We start from the raw sequence: 19,001 nt of genomic DNA on the forward strand, positions 1-19,001 counted from the left end.
CAAACACCACAAATTGTGTGTCTTCCTATCTGCCCACCTATCTGTCTGTCTATCCATCCATCTATCCTACCTTGGGTCTAGGTATTAAATAGGTCTCTCCCTTATTTCTAGAGAAACTGATTTTAGTTGCTATGAAAATAGACAAAAGCTCTGTCTACGAACTTTGATGTCTGGGCACTTCCCTGGCTAGTAGATATTTCCAAGTCTACCTGTGGTAGTTCATAAAATAAGTTCTCGACATTGTAGTGCTGGATCTTGTTATCCTCCCCAACCAGAACCAAACAATTCCAGCAGCTGTCTCAGATCTCTCCTCATTTTATCAGTGCTAAAGTACAGTCAGAGCCAAATTCACAACCCCATCCAGCTCCATAGCAATTACAGTTCTTTCTACATCTAGTAAAAGAGCCATATTGCATGGCCTACCCCATACCTCAGTGAAACTACAGAATGTAGCTCAAAGGTGCATTTTGCTGATGGTCACAACAGAGGCTGGGCCTCTGACTCTTCTCTGGTAGTTCTCTAGGAGGACAAACATGTGAATTGTCAACAGATAAACAGCAGTCACCAAGAAGTCCTGGACAAGGCAGTCAATCAAAAATGTTTCTGTGATATCAGCAGTCTCATAAGTATTTTATCCTGTCTATTTCTAATCTTTTCTTTAGGGCAAAGTAGTTGCGTTTGTTACTTTCCTTTCTTGCAACCAGAAGACCTGGGGGTGAAAATGGGTGGTGGGGGGAAGTGGGGAGAGAACAAGTTTTTGTAATAGATACTTTAGTTAGTAGAACAGGATAGTTAATTTAGTTACCTTCACTGACCATTCATTCTGGGTCTTCAATATGCGTTTTCCTTCTACTCCTAGCTCTTGGTGGAAGGTTCTTTTGGGCTGTAGCCCAGTGCTGCTCTCTCCACATTTTTCTTGAACATCTTGCCACTATGAGAGTTGCACCACCCATGTATATTCTTATTCTCTGACTTTTTTATATGTGCCTTAAAAGACCTTTGCTTTAACTTTCCAGTGTACCTGAAACTCAACTCAACAAGCCCAACTTAAACTCATTTCCTCCTCTTCATCTCACCCCCAGCAGACTACATCCTGCCTCCTATGTTTCTTTTTTCAGTTAAGGAATAACCAAAAGATAAAAACTTGGGGATTACTATGGACTTCACTCTTTCATTTATGGCTTGTTGATCCCCAATATTTAGCATATTGTCCATTCAATGTCTTAAATCCATCTACTCATTCCTGTCCTCACCGTCACTGTATATTTTGAATGCCTTTTCATCCATGGATGAGATTATAGTTTTTTTTATAACATCATTCACCTACCTAAAATTCTTCAGAGAATCTCTGCCTGAAAGATAAGGTCCATATCACCATGTGCATCACGTCAGCCCTCACCCACCCTCTTCATCTTCATCCACTGCAATTCCCCACCTTGTGCCTGAACTCCTGTTTTCCCACGTGTAACATGCTCTTTCCTATTTCCCTGCCTCTGCTTATGCTATTTTCTCTTCCCATAATGCCTTTTCCCGTCCTCACTTGATCAGCTCCTCTTCATCCCCTGAAACTCATTCAGGAATCATCTCCACAAAATCTTCTCTGCACACCGCATACCCAGCCCAGACTCTCCATAGAGTGTGTGTAGGTGTGTGCAGTTATATTGTTGTATGTTTGCCCATCTGACTCTCCCACTAAATCTTCAAAGTATAAGCTAACCAGACAGAAATCCACTTTAGGAGATCTCATCATGTAGGACCCACAGTCCAACAGCTGCCACAATTCTTTCCACCTCAAACAAAAGCTGCTGTTTCAGAGAAAGAAAAATATCATATGATAGCACTTATGGGTGAAATCTTAAACAAAAAAAAAGGTACAAATTAACCTATTTACAAAACAGAAATAGAGTCACAGGCATAGAAAACAAGGTTACCAAAGGGGGAAAGCGAGGAGAGTGATAATTTGGGAGATTGGGACTGACATATACACACCCCTATACATAATAAAGATAACTGATAGGGCCTACTGTTTAGCACAGAGAACTCTACTCAGTACTCTGTAATGACCTATACTGGAACAGACTCCTAAAAAGTGGCTATAAAACAAATAGCTAAATATGTAAATCGGGCTTTAAAAAAAAAAAAAAAAAAAGACTACTATTTCACTGGGGGCTTCCCTGATAGCTCAGGTGGTAAAGAATCTACCTGCAATGCATTGTCTTAGAATCTGCTAAAAAGTAAATTTGGAAAACTCAAGTGATGAAAAGGGAAGCTTTTGTTAACAAGCAGTGTTAGGAAGCATTTAACAGGAGGCTTCCTGTGTGCTGTTTTGGATCTGTCAGGAATTCTCTGCTCCTTATTAATTCCTGAATATTCAGGAATTAAGGGGAGAGGCAAGCCTCTCCCAGGACTGAGGAATCCAGGCATTTCCTTCATTAGCGTTTCTATATGGTGATAAGTACCCTCTTCCTTCTTGTGAAGCATACGGTAGAAGTGATTGTTTACAAATCTCTGTCTTTAATATGGATTGCCTATGTTTTGTAAGTCTGGAATTTTAATCTTTATCTTTGCTGAGAATAACTACTTTGTAAGACAGTATATATGCACACACCATGTTGATTAAAACACCTTTGCTCCATCAGAGCTCTGGTCCCCGTGTCTGTCTTTCTCTCTCTCTCTCTCTCCCTCTTTTTCAGGCTTGATCCCCTGGAGCGTAGAGGCTCTCTGAGTTCACTTTCCTCCTCAGGCTTCTAAGACCCTCTCGAGAAGGTGCTCTGCGCCTTCACCCCATTGAGAGGGTGCCTGAGGCCTTCGTGAACAGGGCAAGCCCCGTGCAGGGGCTTTATTGGCTTTCTGTGTAAACCAAGGAATATCAGCCTCTTTCTCTCCTTTATTTTCTTATCGTCGACTTGGGACCACCAAGTTCCGGTCCATTAAAGGACCTCAACAAGCAGGAATATCTAAACAAAGTTGATTCTGAAAATAGATGTTATGTTTAAAAAAACAAAAACAGCTTCAGTGAGGTATGATCGACATACAATTAATTGAACTATTTAACGTATGCAGCTTGAAACGTTTTGTTTATGATACAGCCATGTAATCATCGCTACCATTAAGATTGTAAACATATCTGTCATTCCCAAAACTTTACTCCTGCCTCTTTATAATGTCTCTCTCCTGCCTCAACACTTCCTGCCCTTCACTCTCATTCCCAGACCATCCCTGATCTTCTTTCTGTCCTTATAGATTATTATGAATTTTCCAGAGTTTTATGTAAATGGAATCATACTGTAAGTACTTGTTTTGTCTAGCTTCTTTCACTCAGCACAATTGTTTTGAGATTGAGTCATGTTTTGTATATTATCATTCATCTTTAGTGCTAAGTAGTATTCCACTCTATAGAAATACTGTGGCTTATTTATCCATTCACCTGTTGATGGGTATTTGAGTTGTTTTAATCTGGAAACTGTTACAAATATAAAAGTTGCTGTGGTAGATTCACCCTAAGATGACACAGTGCATCATGCTCTTGTAGAATCCCTTCTCCTTGAGCATTAACAGAACCTGTGACTTTTTCTAGCCAATAGAATATGACAAAGGTGATTGGATACTCACTTCTGCCAATTATGTTTTGTTATATAAGACTCCATCTTAGCAGATTGGAGAGAGATTGGAGAGAGATTGTCCTGCTGGCTTTCAGGAAGTAAGCTCTCATGGTACAAGAAGCTCACATGGCCAGAAACTGCTCATGGCTTCTAGGAGTTAAGAATAGCCCCTGGGTGACATCCAGCAATAAAACCGTGACCTTGGCCCTACAACCACAAGGAATTGAATCTGTCACCATGTGAGCTGGAAAAAACCTGAATTCCAGAAATGAGTGTAGTGTGGCCAATACCTTGGATGCAGTTTAGAGATCCTAAGCATCCTACTAAGCCATGACTGAACTCCTGACCCATGGAAACTGTGAGATAATGAGTGTATGTGTTTTTTCAGCTGCTAAAATTTGGGGAAATTTGTCAAGCAGAAATAGAAGATTGAAACAGCTGATAGAAACACTTATGTAAACATTCTTGAATGGACACATGCTTTATTTTCTCTTGGGTAAATACATAGAATTGAAATGGCTAGATCATATGGCATTTACATTTTTAAGAAATGGCCAACTATTTTTCAAAAGGATTTTGCTATTTCACTTTCCCACCAGCAGTGCATGAGAGTTCTAGTTCCTCTACTTCCTGTCCAACACTTGGTATGTTCAGTCTTTCAAATGTCAGCCATTCCAAAAGGTGTGTATTGGTATATCATTGTTTATATTTACATTTCCTTGAAGACTGTGATGATAAGCATCATGTGCTTATTTGCCATCCTTTTATCTTCTCTGATGAAGCATCTGTTCAAATCTTTTATCCATTTTTTATTGTTTTTTCCCTGTTATTAAGTTTTGAGTGTTCTTTAATTTTTCTGGATACAAGTCCTTTATCAGATAAATGACTTACAGATTTATAATTTACAAACAAGTAACTAGTCTGCCACTTGATTTTTCATTATCTTAACAGAATCTTCAAAGAGCAGAAGTTTTTAATTCTGATAAAGTCCTATATATGTTTTGTTTCTTTTATAGATTGTGTATTGTGTCTGAAAAACTCTTGCCTAAACCAACGTAACAAGATTTTCTCTTATTATTTTCTGTAGAAATTTTACAGCTTTAGGTTTTACATTTAGATTCTATGAGGCATTTTGAGTTATATATGGTACAAGGAATGGATCAAAATTATGTGTGTGTGCCGCCTTTTCCCTCCCTACCTCCTTTCCTTCCTTCCTTCATTCCTCCCTTTCTTTCTTTCTCCATTTGTTCAAAACACTATCCTTTCTCAGCTGAATTATTGTAGGATCTTTGTGAGAAAACAGTTATCCACATATGTATGGGTCTATTTCTAGACTCTGTGATCCACTGACCTGTGTATCTTTACATCAATACCATATTGCCTTGATTATACTATTGTTTTAATTTCTTGTTTTAAAATAAATTAATATTAGCCCTCTAGTTTTGTTAGTTTATTTCAAAATTGTTTTGGCTATTCTAGATTCTTTATATCTCTATGAGAAATATAGAAATAATTTCTATATTATCTTAGGAGAAGCATATCAATTTCTACCAAAAAAAGTCATGTGAAGATTTCTATTGGGATTGCAGTGAATCTATGGGTCAATTTGGAAAGAATTGACATATTAACTATACTGAGTCATCTCACTTATGAATTCTCCTTTATTTGGATCTTCTGTAATATCTCTTAAAATTCTTTCTAATTTTCAATTGTCCCTGTGTAGAATATGGAAGTTAGATTTTATCTGATGATATTCTTATGTCTATTGGGCTTCCCAGGTGGCACTAGTGGTAAAGAACCCATTTGCCAATGTAGGAGATGTAAAGAGATGTGGGCTCAATCCCTGGGTTGGGAAGATCCCCTGGAGGAGAGCATGGCAACCCACTCCAGTATTCCAGCCTGGAGAATACCATGGACAGAGAAGCATGGCAGGCTACAGTCTATAGCATTGCAAAGAGTGACTTAGCATTAGCACTGAGATAAAAATATGATTTTTTTAGATTTTTTAAAATAATCTAAAATCATGGTAAATTACATTGATTTATTATTTAAAATACTAAACCAACTTTGCATTCCCAGGGTGAACTTCACTTGATCATGGTATGTTATCCTTTTATATGTTGTTAATTTGATTTGCTATCATATTGTTTAGAATTTTTATATCTATGTTCATGAGGAAAATCAACTATAGTTTTCCTCAAATGTCTTTGTCTAGGTTTGATATCAGAGTAGTGCTAGTCTCATAGAATGAATTGGGAAGAATTCCCTTCTTATTAATTTTCAGGAAGAGTTTTTGCAGAATTCATGTTATTTCTTCTTTATGTTTTGTATAATTCAGCAGTGTAGCCATTTTGGCTTGGAGTTTTCTTTCTGGGATGTCATTTAATTACAATTAATTTTAAAAATAGCTTTACGGCTATTTAGATTATCCATTTCTTTTTGAGTGACCTTTGTTAGTTTGCATCTTTCATATAGCTTATCCATTCTATCAAAGGGGTCTAATTTTTTGTATGAAGTAATTAATAATATTCCCTATTGTCCTTTTAATATCTGTAAATTCTGTGGTTGTGTGCCTTATATCTTCTCTCTTTTTTAACTGTGCTAAGTAGTTTGCTACGTGGATTATCTCATAATCAGATCAGATCATATCAGTCGCTCAGTCGTGTCCAACTCTTTGCGACCCCATGAACTGCAGCACGCCAGGCCTCCCTGTCCATCACCAACTCCCGTAGTTCACTCAGACTCATGTCCATCGAGTCAGTGATGCCATCCAGCCATCTCATTCTCTGTCGTCCCCTTCTCCTCTTGCCTCCAATCCCTCCCAGCATCAGAGTCTTTTCCAGTGAGTCAACTCTTTGCATGAGGTGGCCAAAGTACTGGAGTTTCAGCTTCAGCATCATTCCCTCCAAAGAAATCCCAGGGCTGATCTCCTTCAGAACGGACTGGTTGGATCTCCTTGCCGTCCAAGGGACTCTCAAGAGTCTTCTCCAACACCACACTTCAAACGCATCAATTCTTCAGCGCTCAGCCTTCTTCACAGTCCGACTCTCACATCCATACATGACCAAGGGAAAACCATACCCTTGACTAGACTAACCTTTGTTGGCAAAGTAATGTCTCTGCTTTTGAATATGCTATAGGTTGGTCATAACTTTCCTTCCAAGGAGTAAGCGTCTTTTAATTTCATGGCTGCAATCACCATCTGCAGTGATTTTGGAGCCCAGAAAAATAAAGTCTGACACTGTTTCCCCATCTATTTCCCATGAAGTGATGGGACCAGATGCCATGATCTTCGTTTTCTGAATGTTGAGCTTTAAGCCAACTTTTTCACTCTCGACTTTCACCTTCATCAACAGGCTTTTTAGTTCCTCTTCACTTTATGCCATAAGGATGGTGTCATCTGCATATCTGAGGTTATTGATATTTCTCCCGGCAACCTTGATTCCAGTTTGTGTTTCTTCCAGTCCAGCGTTTCTCATGATGTACTCTGCATAGAAGTTAAATAAACAGGGTGACAATATACAGCCTTGACATACTCCTTTTCCTATTTGGAACCAGTCTGTTGTTCCATGTCCAGTTCTAACTGTTGCTTCCTGACCTGCATACAGGTTTCTCAAGAGGCAGATCAGGTGGTCTGGTATTTTCTCATCTCTTTCAGAATTTTCCACAGTTTATTGTGATCCACACAGTCAAAGGCTTTGGCATAGTCAATAAAGCAGAAATAGATGTTTTTATGGAACTCTCTTGCTTTTTCCATGATCCAGCGGATGTTGGCAATTTGATCTCTGGTTCCTCTGCCTTTTCTAAAACCAGCTTGAACATCAGGAAGTTCACAGTTCACATATTGCTGAAGCCTGGCTTGGAGAACTTTAAGCATTACTTTACTAGTGTGTGAGATGAGTGCAATTGTGCGGTAGTTTGAGCATTCTTTGGCATTGCCTTTCTTTGGGATTGGAATGAAAACTGACCTTTTCCAGTCTTGTGGCCGCTGCTGAGTTTTCCAAATTTGCTGACATATTGAGTGCAGCACTTTCACAGCATCATCTTTCAGGATTTGAACATCCACAATAATAAATAACTGTATTTTACAGTGGTTCTAGTAAGAGGGTATTATGGTACGTACTATTTTCTAACTTTTTTTGGCTCATAAGGTAATTCTTTTTTAAACATTAATTTTTTTTGGAGTGTAGTTTCTCTATAATGTTGTGTTAGTTTCTGTGTTCAGCCGAGTGAATCAGTTACGTGTTTACACCTGTCCCATCGTTTTTGAATTTCCTTTCCTTAAGGAAATGGCAACCCACTCCAGTATTCTTGCCTGGAAAATTCAATGGATGGAGAAGCCTGGTAGGCTACAGTCCATAGGGTTGCAAAGAGTCAAGGACAGGACTGAGCGACTTCACTTTCACTTTCACTTTAGGTCACCACAGAGCACTGAATAGAGTTCCCTGTGCTATACAGTACGTTCTCATTAGTTACCTACTTTATACATAGTATCTATAGTGTATATGTCGATCCCAATTGCCCAGATTATCCCAACCCCACTCTCCCCTGGACCCCGCCTTTCTTATCACTATATTCAAGGCAGTGAGAACATTCCTTAACATATCAGAATGTTTTCATTACTTGGCTACAATTCTATTTATATTTTCTACTTTTAGATACAAATAGAAAAATACACTAAAAATATATCAAGGCCAAAGTAGAAATGCTTAAAAAAAATCTGAAGGAGAATATTTCCTATTATTTAACCTAAGCAGTGCAGCATGGGATAGTAATTAGGAGCTCAGATTCTGGAGCCAGAATGCCTGGTGGATCATCCTGTGCTAGCTAGCCGTGGACCTTGGGCAAGTATCTTGGTTTTCTCATCAGTTAGGGATGGATAATAATGGCATCTAGGTTCCTACGGTTATTGAGAAGTCCTCATGCATTGATACATTAATATTTGTAAAATGCTCAGAACAGTGCCAACCTATAATAAGTGCTCTGGCAACCACTGCAGTATTCTTGCCTGGGAAATCTCCTCCCACAGAGGAGCCTGGTGGGCTGTAGCTGGGGTTACAAAGAGTTGAACACAACTTAGTGACTAAACTACCATATAAATAAGAAAACATAAACTTTACTTGCTTCCACTGATTGTTCTAAAAGGTATGAAAGAAATCAAATCCAGAAAGCCTAAACTGAAGCCCATAAATCTATAGTTATAATAAATACTCCAGGTGATTCTGATGGAAGTGATCATAGGATGACACTTTGAGACCACATAATTCCACGATTCATTTCAAACATGAGTACAGGGCATGACAAGTGGTATCAGCTGGTAATGGGAGTGTCACAGTACGTGATAAAGCCCCACGACTGAGTGTAGAACCTGATTTGGAGAGAGAAATCTGGTGTCCTCTTGAGGAGAGTGAAAAAGTTGGCTTAAAGCTCAACATTCAGAAAACGAAGATTATGGCATCCAGTCCCATCACTTCATGGCAAATAGATGGGGAAACATTGGAAACAGTGTCAGACTTTATTTTAGGGGCTCCAGAATCACTGCAAATGGTGATTGCAGCCATGAAATTAAAAGACGCTTACTCCTTGGAAGGAAAGTTATGACCAACCTAGACAGCATATTAAAAAGCAGAGACATTACTTTGCCAACAAAGGTCCGTCTAGCCAAGGCTATGGTTTTTCCAGTAGTCGTGTGTGAATGTGAGAGTTGGACTATAAAGAAAGCTGAGAGCCGAAGAATTGATGGTTTTGAACTGTGGTGTTGGAGAAGACTCTTGAGAGTCCCTTGGACTACAAGGAAATCCAACCAGTCCATCCTGAAGGAGATCAGTCCTGGGTGTTCATTGGAAGGACTGATGCGAAAGCTGAAACTCCAATACTTTGGCCACCTGATGTGAAGAGGTGACTCATTTGAAAAGACCCTGATGCTGGGAAAGATTGAAGGCAGGAAGAGAAGGGGAAGACAGAAGATGAGATGGTTGGATGGCATCACCGACCCAAAGGACATGAGTTTGAGTAAACTGGGAGTTGGTGATGGGCAGGGAGGCCTGGCATGCTGCGGTCCATGGGGTCACGGAGTCGGACACAACTGAGCGACTGAACTGAACTGAATGGATTGCCCCAGCCTCCTTTGTGAGTGGCCCAGGCACATTCAGGAAAGGGAGGAGAAAAAGGAGCCGGAAATTCTATTAATTCTATAATTTTTGGATTCATAAGCATACTTCATTTTATTGTACTTTGCTTTATTACACTTTGCAATTTTTTTTAAACAAATTGATGGGTTTTGGCAACCCTGCTTTGTCAGATGATGGTTAATATATTTTAGAACCAATTTTTTTTTTTTAATCTCTGGGTGCTTTTTCTTTTAAAAAAATTTTGCTTCTTCTAGTTTTATTATAATTGTCATACTGTTTAAGGTGTATAGCATAGTGACTTGACTTACATAGGTAATGAAATGATTAACATAATAAGTTTAATAAACATCCACCATATCATACAGATACAAAATTAAAGAAATAGGTAAAAACTTTTCCCTGTGATGAGAACTCTTAGGATTTACTCTCTTAACAACTTTCATACGTAACATACAGTGTTATCTTTATCATGTTGTACATTTCATCCTCAGTACTTATTTATAACTGGAAATTTGTACCTTTTGGCTATCTTCATCCAGTTCCTCCTCCCCTCACGCCCTTTCTCTGGTGGCCACAAATCTGGTCAATTCTGCTAGTGTTTGTTTAGTATAACTGATTTATACCACTATATTAGTTCCTGGTACCCAATATAGTGATTCAGTATTTCTATACATTTCAAAGTAATTATCATAAGTTCAGTTACCATGATAATATATTTCAAAATAAGTTATGTATAATGATTTTTTAAACATAATAATGTTTTAAAACATTGCACACTTAAGAGACGACAGTATAAACATAACTTTTATATGCACTGAGAAACCAAAAAATTCATATGACTCACTGCATTGCATTATTTGCTTTATAGCGGTGATCTGGAACCTGCCATATCTCTGAAATATGCCTATATGTCATATTAAATTTTTGAAATTTACTTTAGTGTTCAGACTCCTCTTGCCCTCCAGATGGCGCCAGTTAGCTGCTAGTTTATGTACTGGAGTCAAGGTGCACTGACCTTTTTCCCGGAAGCCAGGTATACAATCTTCTTCCACTTCAAAGGTATGCAAAGCAGGCAAACATAATTTAAGAGTGAGAATATTTTGCTTTTCTTCCCTAGAAAGATGTTTACTCAGTACTAGGAAAGGTTTACTAAGAAGAAAGAAATCCAGAGCTTACAAATCATGTACACTGATAAAATCATAGAACCATCCTGGAGAAATCATCAGTTCTGACCAATGCCTCCAGGCAGTACCACACAGATGAGAATGAGTACAAAGAGAACTAGAAAAGCTCAGGGTTTTGTGTAATGACTTCCAGACACCAGTGCATTCACTGAGAGCTGCTTTACTTCCTACCTGAGGGAAGGAGGAGTTCTCTAACAGCTGGCAGAGAGCCACAAGGCTTCAGGGCCTATCTCCCACCTAGATGGCCTCTGCCTCTTTGTTTCTTACTTGTAGACCCTGGGTGTCCCCAAAGAATAAATGCTCAGCAGCTTTGCCTGTGGAGGTGTCATGGGAGACCCTATCTTATGCATATGCATTTTTTGTTTCTTAACAAAAATGATAAGGAGTTTGTTTGTTTGTTTGTTTGAGACTCAATTAAATTTAACCCACTATGTCCAGAGAATAAGATCTAAATCTTACCTAAATATTCAGTTCCAGGAGGAATAATCAATATTTACCTTTCAGGAGGGAGTTCTTTTTGGCTTCTCTGAATTCCAGATGCAAAAATATAAGCCCACTCCATAGTGGGTTTTCATCATAAAATTGGAGAACAGCTGGCTCTCATTTTCTGAACAATATCTCTTAATAGATGTGAAGGCTAATTTTAAGTGTTCCATACTCCATAGTCATCTACTATCTGTACTAACCAACTCCAGCCCCTTTTGTTTTTTGTCATGACTTGAATGTCCAAATCCTGCCTCAGACCCTTCATTTCCCTCTTAAGTTCTAGAGAGCAGACCAGAATTCAAATGAAAAGTGTTCGCTCTAATGACCAAGGATAATTATATTTATGAGTTGAATTCTGTTTCAGCAAATATAATGACAACATCCAATCTGATCTCCTGAGACTTTTTTGCATGTCTCAGCAACTAGCTCATGTTAACAATGCACTGCGGTGCTAAGTCACTTCAGTAACAATGCATTATTGATAGAGAAAAATGTTTCCTGTAGCGAAGAAAATCATATATAATAGATGTGTTCACAAGTTGTTATACATGTTGAGGTCAAACTACATAATTAAGGTATTGTTCTGCTTAAGTGTATGTATAATAATTAATGTCTAAAACCTTAGTCTATGTCATCATTGAGAGCTATTAATAAGGTGTGTGTGTGTGTGTGTGTGTGTGTGTGTGTGTTAGTCACTCAGTCATGTCCGACTCTTTTGCAACCCCATAGACTGTGGCCTGCCAGGCTCCTCTGTCCCTGGAATTCTCCAGGAACGAATACTAGAGTGGGTTGCCATTTCCTCCTCCAGGGGATCTACCCATCCCAGGGATTGAAACCAAGTCTCCTGCATTACAGGTAGATGCTTTACTGTCTCAGTTGCCAGGGAAGCCCCTCGAGTGGTATTAATAAGACAGTACCACTCTAATGTCCAAAAATGTTCAAATTATAACCGATTTCTCACACTGTTTTACCACCAGAAGTAAGTTTCCCTTTGTTCAGATGCAAATAACAGAAAACCTAACAGAGGATTAAAGAAATAGAGTTCCCTTTTCTCACAGAACAAGGAATTCTAAGGTTCAAAGTTGAAGCCAGCGGTCCAGCTTGTTGTGCAATGATACCATCTAAGACCCAGCTTTTTCTACATTTCCACAGTGCTATTTTTACAGTTTTGGCATTTGTCTTCATACTTTCAGTTTCATGATTACAAGATGGCTGCTGCAGCTCAGACTTCTCCTGTCTTTAACAGAGAAAGAAGGGAGGCGGAAAAGAATGAGGAGTGATGCTGGCTGCTACTTCTGTTCCAGAGCAAAGGGCTACCTCAAGATGACTTAGTGTCTTCAATGCTAGAAAATAAAACTGCTGGCAAATTTAACATCAGTTCTGTTAGTAATACAATTTATCCATACCTTCACTTTTTCATTTATGGTTGATTCAGTTCTTGGTTTATAATACCCTTTGCCACATTTTAAAGTGCTTGAATTGATAAGGAAGGAAATGGTTGGTTCTATATTTCAAGTTGTATTTTTTATTTTTATACTTTTGTTCTTACAAAAACGTTGACTCCCTTTGAAGCAAATAAGAGACAGGCAATTGAGACTGCAGAAATTCTAGGCATTTATATCTTGGTTAGGTAACCAAATATCCTGGGTGGCCTAGGACAAAGACTTTTAACATTTCATATAAAAGCAAGGATATAAAGAGTCCTAATATCAGATCTTCCTTGAAGTAATTTCTTCTGAGTCATAAAATAGCTTGGAAAGAAGGGATCATAGGATGATTAGGCCCATTCTGTATTTCAGAATTTGTGGGCTTCAGTGATGTCGACAGTCCACCAAAGTCTCATAAACTAGGGTATGCTTAGAACTTGGTGCACTGCAACACACACAGCAGCGGTCAGGGATGGTCAGACCCAGGGTGGCCCCAGAAAGAGATGGCTTCATGTCAGCATCCAGTATAAACTGCAGTCTAGAGTCGAAGAGACTCTGATGCCCCCAGGGAGAACAATGTACTCGCGATCAAGCAAAACTTAGATAATTGTCTAATAACAGTATAAACTACAGTGTCCTGGAGATGGGGAATTGATGGAGGTGTAGGGGAGGGTAGGATTCAGCATTTAAGACTTTGACATGCAGAACTGATTTCATTCTATAAATAAAAGCATTCTGAGACAGGTATCCAAGCTCTCCAGCCTTTAGGCCTTCAGTTGATTGCTTCAGCAATCAAGTAAGTCCTGAGAAATTGTTCTGTATTTTTTAAGAATCTGATTTGTACAAGGGAGAACCAGAAGAGCTCAGGAATTCTTCTTTATCTTTAATTTGAATTGAATATAATTTGGCCTAAAATTAAGAGAGAATCTTATCATAGAAAATCTAAAGAATGTTCAGATTCTCAAGACAGCTAAATGGACGTGAACTTTTACTTACACAGAAGTAAACTCAGGATGTACTGTCTTGTTTTGATCAGAGCATCTAAAAGATATCCCATCACTGGCAAAAATAAATAAGTAAATAAACATAACAACTTTTAAAATAAAGGATTTGAGAATGGGAAAAAAGCCTGAATTTCATCCAAAAGCTTAGGAAATTTAGATCAAAATAGATAGAGTCTTCCAAATTCAGTTTGTCTCCCAATTCCAATTTAAAAAGAGAGAAGTGAATTTAAAGAAAAATAAGAATTTCTGCAGTTTAAAACAGCAGCTCACAGCTTATAATTTTGCCAAAATTAATTCCATTTGTCCTAAAATCGAGTCATCAGTACAATCTTTCTATGGACCAGAGTTATCTACTTTTGCATACAGATGGTATCCCCGTTATTTCTATCCTGACATCTGCAAGGGTGTGATTGTTGATTTGTTGCTTACAAAAAGAAGGAATCAAATAGTGTATTAGTTAGCTTACTATATAAGAAACTACCTTAAAACTCTGTGGTTCAAACCAGCAGCCATTTTTTTTATTTCACAATTTTTTGTTTTTAGCAGTTTGGGTTGAACTTAGCTTTTCATTTCTTCTGGTAGCTTTGGGGCTCAGTCATGTGTACCTGCAACAGCATCCAGCTTAGTTGAGGTCTGTCTGATTATTCATTTGGGCCCCAGTGTGGTGGGCCTTATCCAATCAGTTGAAGACCTGAATAGCTCAAAAAGGCTGACCACTCCATGAGTAAGAGAATTATTCCTATCTTATGGACTTCCCAGGGGTTGCTAATGGTAAAGAATCCACTCGCCAATGCAGGAGATGCAACAGACTCAGGTTTGATCCCTGGGTTGGGAAGATCTCCTGGAGAAGGAAATGGCAACCCACTCCAGTACTCTTGCCTGGAAAATTCCATGGACAGAGGACCCTGGCAGGCTATAGTCCATGGGGCTGCAAAGAGGTGGACACAACTGAAGCAACTGAGCTCTCCCACACACATGGACTTGAATTGAGATATCAGCTCTTCCTGGGTCTTGAGCCTGTTGGCCTTCAACTGGAACAAAACCATCAGCTCTCTTGGATTTTCTGCTTGCTCACTCACCCTGTAGATCTTGGGACATGACAGCCTCCATAATCACATGAATCAATTGCTCAAATAATAAATGCATTTCTCCCTATGTATATCCTATTGGTTATTTCTCTAGAGAACCCTAATACATGTAAATATTCAAACTCATGTGCATATTCATTCATTCAACATATATATATTGAGTTAAGTGCTGGGGCTAGTGATGAATCCTGCCCTCACTGAGCTTATAATTGAGAGTATGAATAAATGGACATGGTTTGATGAGTGAAGTTCAAGCTGGGTTGGTGTTACAAGGACCCTAAACTGAGACTTGAGGAACTAAGCTAAACTTCTCAGAGGCAGTAACATCTAAGCTGAGCCCTGAAAAATTAGTGAAGTTAGCCAGGCAATGAGGAGAATTGTAGGAAATGGCATGGGCAGACAGAACAGTTTGTCTAGTAACCTGCATGAGACAGGCAACAGCACACACCTGAGAAGACCTCAAAGTACTTAATTATAACTGTTTCTTAGAGTGGATGGGCAAGAGGCAACAAAAGTGAGGCAAGAGAAAGAGACAGGGGTTGGACCATGCACACAATTGCAGGCTAGGTGAGAAGTGATAGCGACCAGACGAAAGCAGAGAAGACAAAACTGAATGGATTCAAGGGTTACATAGGAGGCTGAATTGATGCGAGTAGATGATGAATTACACTGTAGGAGAGAGGGGTCAGGGGTCTGGATGGCCTGAGGGATACGGGGGCATTTACTGAGGTGAGGGGTAAGAAATTTGGGATGGGATGTTGCTACTAATCCCCACAGTTTGTCTCACTTTTTAGTGGCAGACTTCATATCCATTTTAACCTGATTGCAAATGAATTAATCTGGGTTCTGGAGGTAGACAGACTTGACTCAAAACTGCTCCACCACCTACGGGCTATGAGATATGACCTTGGGAAAATCACTTAACCTCTTTGAGCTTCGTCTCCCTCATCATATTTCACAGAGTTGCTGTTGGAGTCAAATACTAAACTATATATAAAGTGCTTCTCACAGTGCTGCATTCAGTAAATGCTAACTACAATTACTGCGTTGAAAGTGGTGGAAAGAGAAAGGAAGAACATTAGACCCAGATGCCGTTCAGAAAATTCAGGAGTTAAAACTAGACAGGAGCTTAGGGAGGAAGAGAAGACACAGGGTCTGAGGAAATGTAGTAGACTAGGGCCCCTAGACCATTGTCCCATCTCTCCTGAGACGCTTCTTCCCAGTGAGAGGCTGACCAGAGATGCATTTGCTCCCTGCCCCAGAAACACATTCTGACCTGCTTCCCTCTGCCCCTAATTGTTCCTCAGTATTTGTCTTTTCATCTGTTTCTCAAACTCCCAGCACTGCTTTCTGAAAATATATACATTAACAACTTCCTTCCTTCAACAAGAAAGAGCGCAGGTCCTATGGCACTGCCCTTGGGTGCCTGCTCTGAAACCAAACCTCCCAGATTCCCATCTGACCACTGGTTAAGTCAAGTGACTTAATCTGTTGTGACCTCAATTTCAGAGGGAGTCAGTGAGAATTCAACGAGTCAATATTTTTAAAACTGGTAGAACAATTGCTGGTCCAAGCACACCTTTAGAAAATGTTAGCCACTATGACAGCATCAGCAGAAAGACTAGTGAGCCACGATGGTGCCTTCTCAAGCCGTTAGGTCCTGAACGGAAAGTGAAGTGAAGTTGCTCAGTTGTGTCCAACTCTTTGTGACCCCATGGACTGTAGCTCACCAGGCTCCTCTGTCCATGGAATTTTCCAGGCAAGAGTACTGGAGTGGGTTGCCATTTCCTTCTCCAGGGGATCTTCCTGACTCATGGATCAAATCCGGGTCTCCCTCATTGCAGGCAGATGCTTTACCATCTGAGCCACCTGAACAGAAGTGGTGTCCAAACCAATGGGTAATAAGAGAGGACAGTGGTCCTGGGTGCCCCCTGCTGGGATGATAGACACAGCAATACTTGTCAGTTTCTGGGTGTTATTTCATTTCAGCTCACAATTCATGGGGCGGGTATTTGAAGTTAAAGAACCCTGTTGGGATTAGAACCCAAGACTTCATGAGGTTCTTAGTAACATTTTTAGTCTATTGGGGAAAAAATATTGGTAGATCAGAGATAAGTTAAAAAATCAGTTGGGAGCCCACAGATAGCTAGAATCCACAAACAGCACTCCCTAGTAAACCTGGGAATTAAAAAGAGTAGGAAACCATCGTTCTGCTGTCCTGGGAGAAGCTGCAGGGAGATTCTCTCATCTGTACAATGACAGCTGTCTCTCTTGCCCCTGCAGTGCCCCCAGCCTGGCAGGGGGATCGAATCCGCCAGCCTCTTCCTCCTCTCCCAGCTGGGCTGATCTGGAAGGCCGCCAGCCTAACAGCCAGAGCATTTGAGGAGGCCTGATTTTAATAAATTCCTGTTTCTTGTAGCAAACCGGTTTTTCAGTGCCTTTTTAACTCAACCATTCTTGATCATATCAGGACTTAAAACTGGCAGTCAGCTTGGCAGCTTGTGTGCAAATTGTATACAATGGCAGATTGTTTAGCATTTATTATGATCCAGAGCAACTGAAGGCAAAGGGAGGGAAGGAAAGCAAAGAAAGTAAAAGAAAAAAAAAAAAGTCCAAATCTCATATATAATTACATAATACAGTGAAGTCACAATTCTCTTTAAGGAAAATATAGAGTCAATTAGTCTCTCTCACACACATATCAACTATGAAAGGGACAAATGATGAATTCTAAGTTGATGCCTTTTCCCTTTTCTTCTTCTTCTTTGCAACACATTTCATATCCAAGGAGACTTGTTGTTCTGTCACTAACTCATGTCCGACTCTTTGTGACCCCATGGACTGCAGCACTTTAGTCTGCAGGAAGTCAGTCTTCCCTGTCCTTTACCATCTCCCGGAGTTTGTTCAAACTCTTGTCTATTGAGTCAGTGATGCCATCCAACCATCTCATCCTTTGTCATCCCCCTCTCCCCCTTGACTTCAATCTTTCCCAGCATCAGGGTCTTTTCCAATGAGTCGACCCTTTGTCTCAAGTGACCAAAGTATTGAAGCTTCAGCTTCAGCACCAGTCCTGCCAATGAACATTCAGGGTTGATATCCTACTGGTTTGATCTCCTTGTTGTCCAAGGAACTCTTAAGAATCTTCTGAAAGAGTCATAAATCAAATCCCGAAGGAAAATAGCATGTTTAAAGCATATTAGAGACAAGGAAGAGAAATGAGAGTGGGTCTGAGAGGGCCAAGGAGAGGACGAAAAAACCCAAATGAGTAACAAGTATCAGCACATTAAAATTATTGGGTTGAGGGAGAACATGAAATTAGACATGATGTGAATTGAATGGTTAGAAAGTGTCCTACTTCATTCCTATGTGCTCAGAAAAAGTGCTACCTGTGATCTATGTTTTCGGCTTCCCTTTCCCAGTTTTATCAAACATCTCTACGCTTTTCTAGACCTGTCGCGGGTGGTCGCAAAGACAAGCGTTTCAGGGCATCCTGTTCTAGTCCCTGCCCTCAAGTGCTAGACAGACTAACCCTCCTCTTCTCCCATTTCTCACGCTCACTAGCTCCATGCTCTGTGCTCAAAGCCTGCATCCGAAATAACCAGAGAAACTAGGGAGTGTTTATAGATGTTAATATGCCCCAGGTTGTGTTTGCATTGTTCTGAAGGGAAGGAAGTGTATAGTTGTTCTATCAGAATTCTAGGCACCCAGGCAGTTCTGCTGGGGAGAAGTTAGCTGTGAGCAGTTCAGCTGTGTCCAATCAGGCCTATCACAGGGAGACCTAGGGCTCATTTACAGTAGAATCGATCTTGTTGTGTATGTGTCATTACTAAGGGCAAGGCAGAGGCTTACTGGCAGCCAGGGCATGCTTTGAATGTGATGCAGGGTTCATGACAACGGTCTGAAAAAATCAGAATGTACTCACTGAAAGGATGTAGAATCCTAATGAGGGTAGATTTTTAAGTCACTTACTTATTATGGATTCCAGTGTCAAGAGATAGCTATGCAGGCAAGTGAAAAAACACAAGTAAATTAAGCCAGGAATAGGTTTGGATACATGGTAGGGTCAAAAGCTAGTTAGG

This window comes from Bos grunniens, chromosome 3, assembly GCF_055505025.1.
Source record: "Bos grunniens cultivar Pamir isolate PY7600 chromosome 3, Bosgru_T2T1.0, whole genome shotgun sequence".
NCBI lineage: Eukaryota > Metazoa > Chordata > Mammalia > Artiodactyla > Bovidae > Bos > Bos grunniens.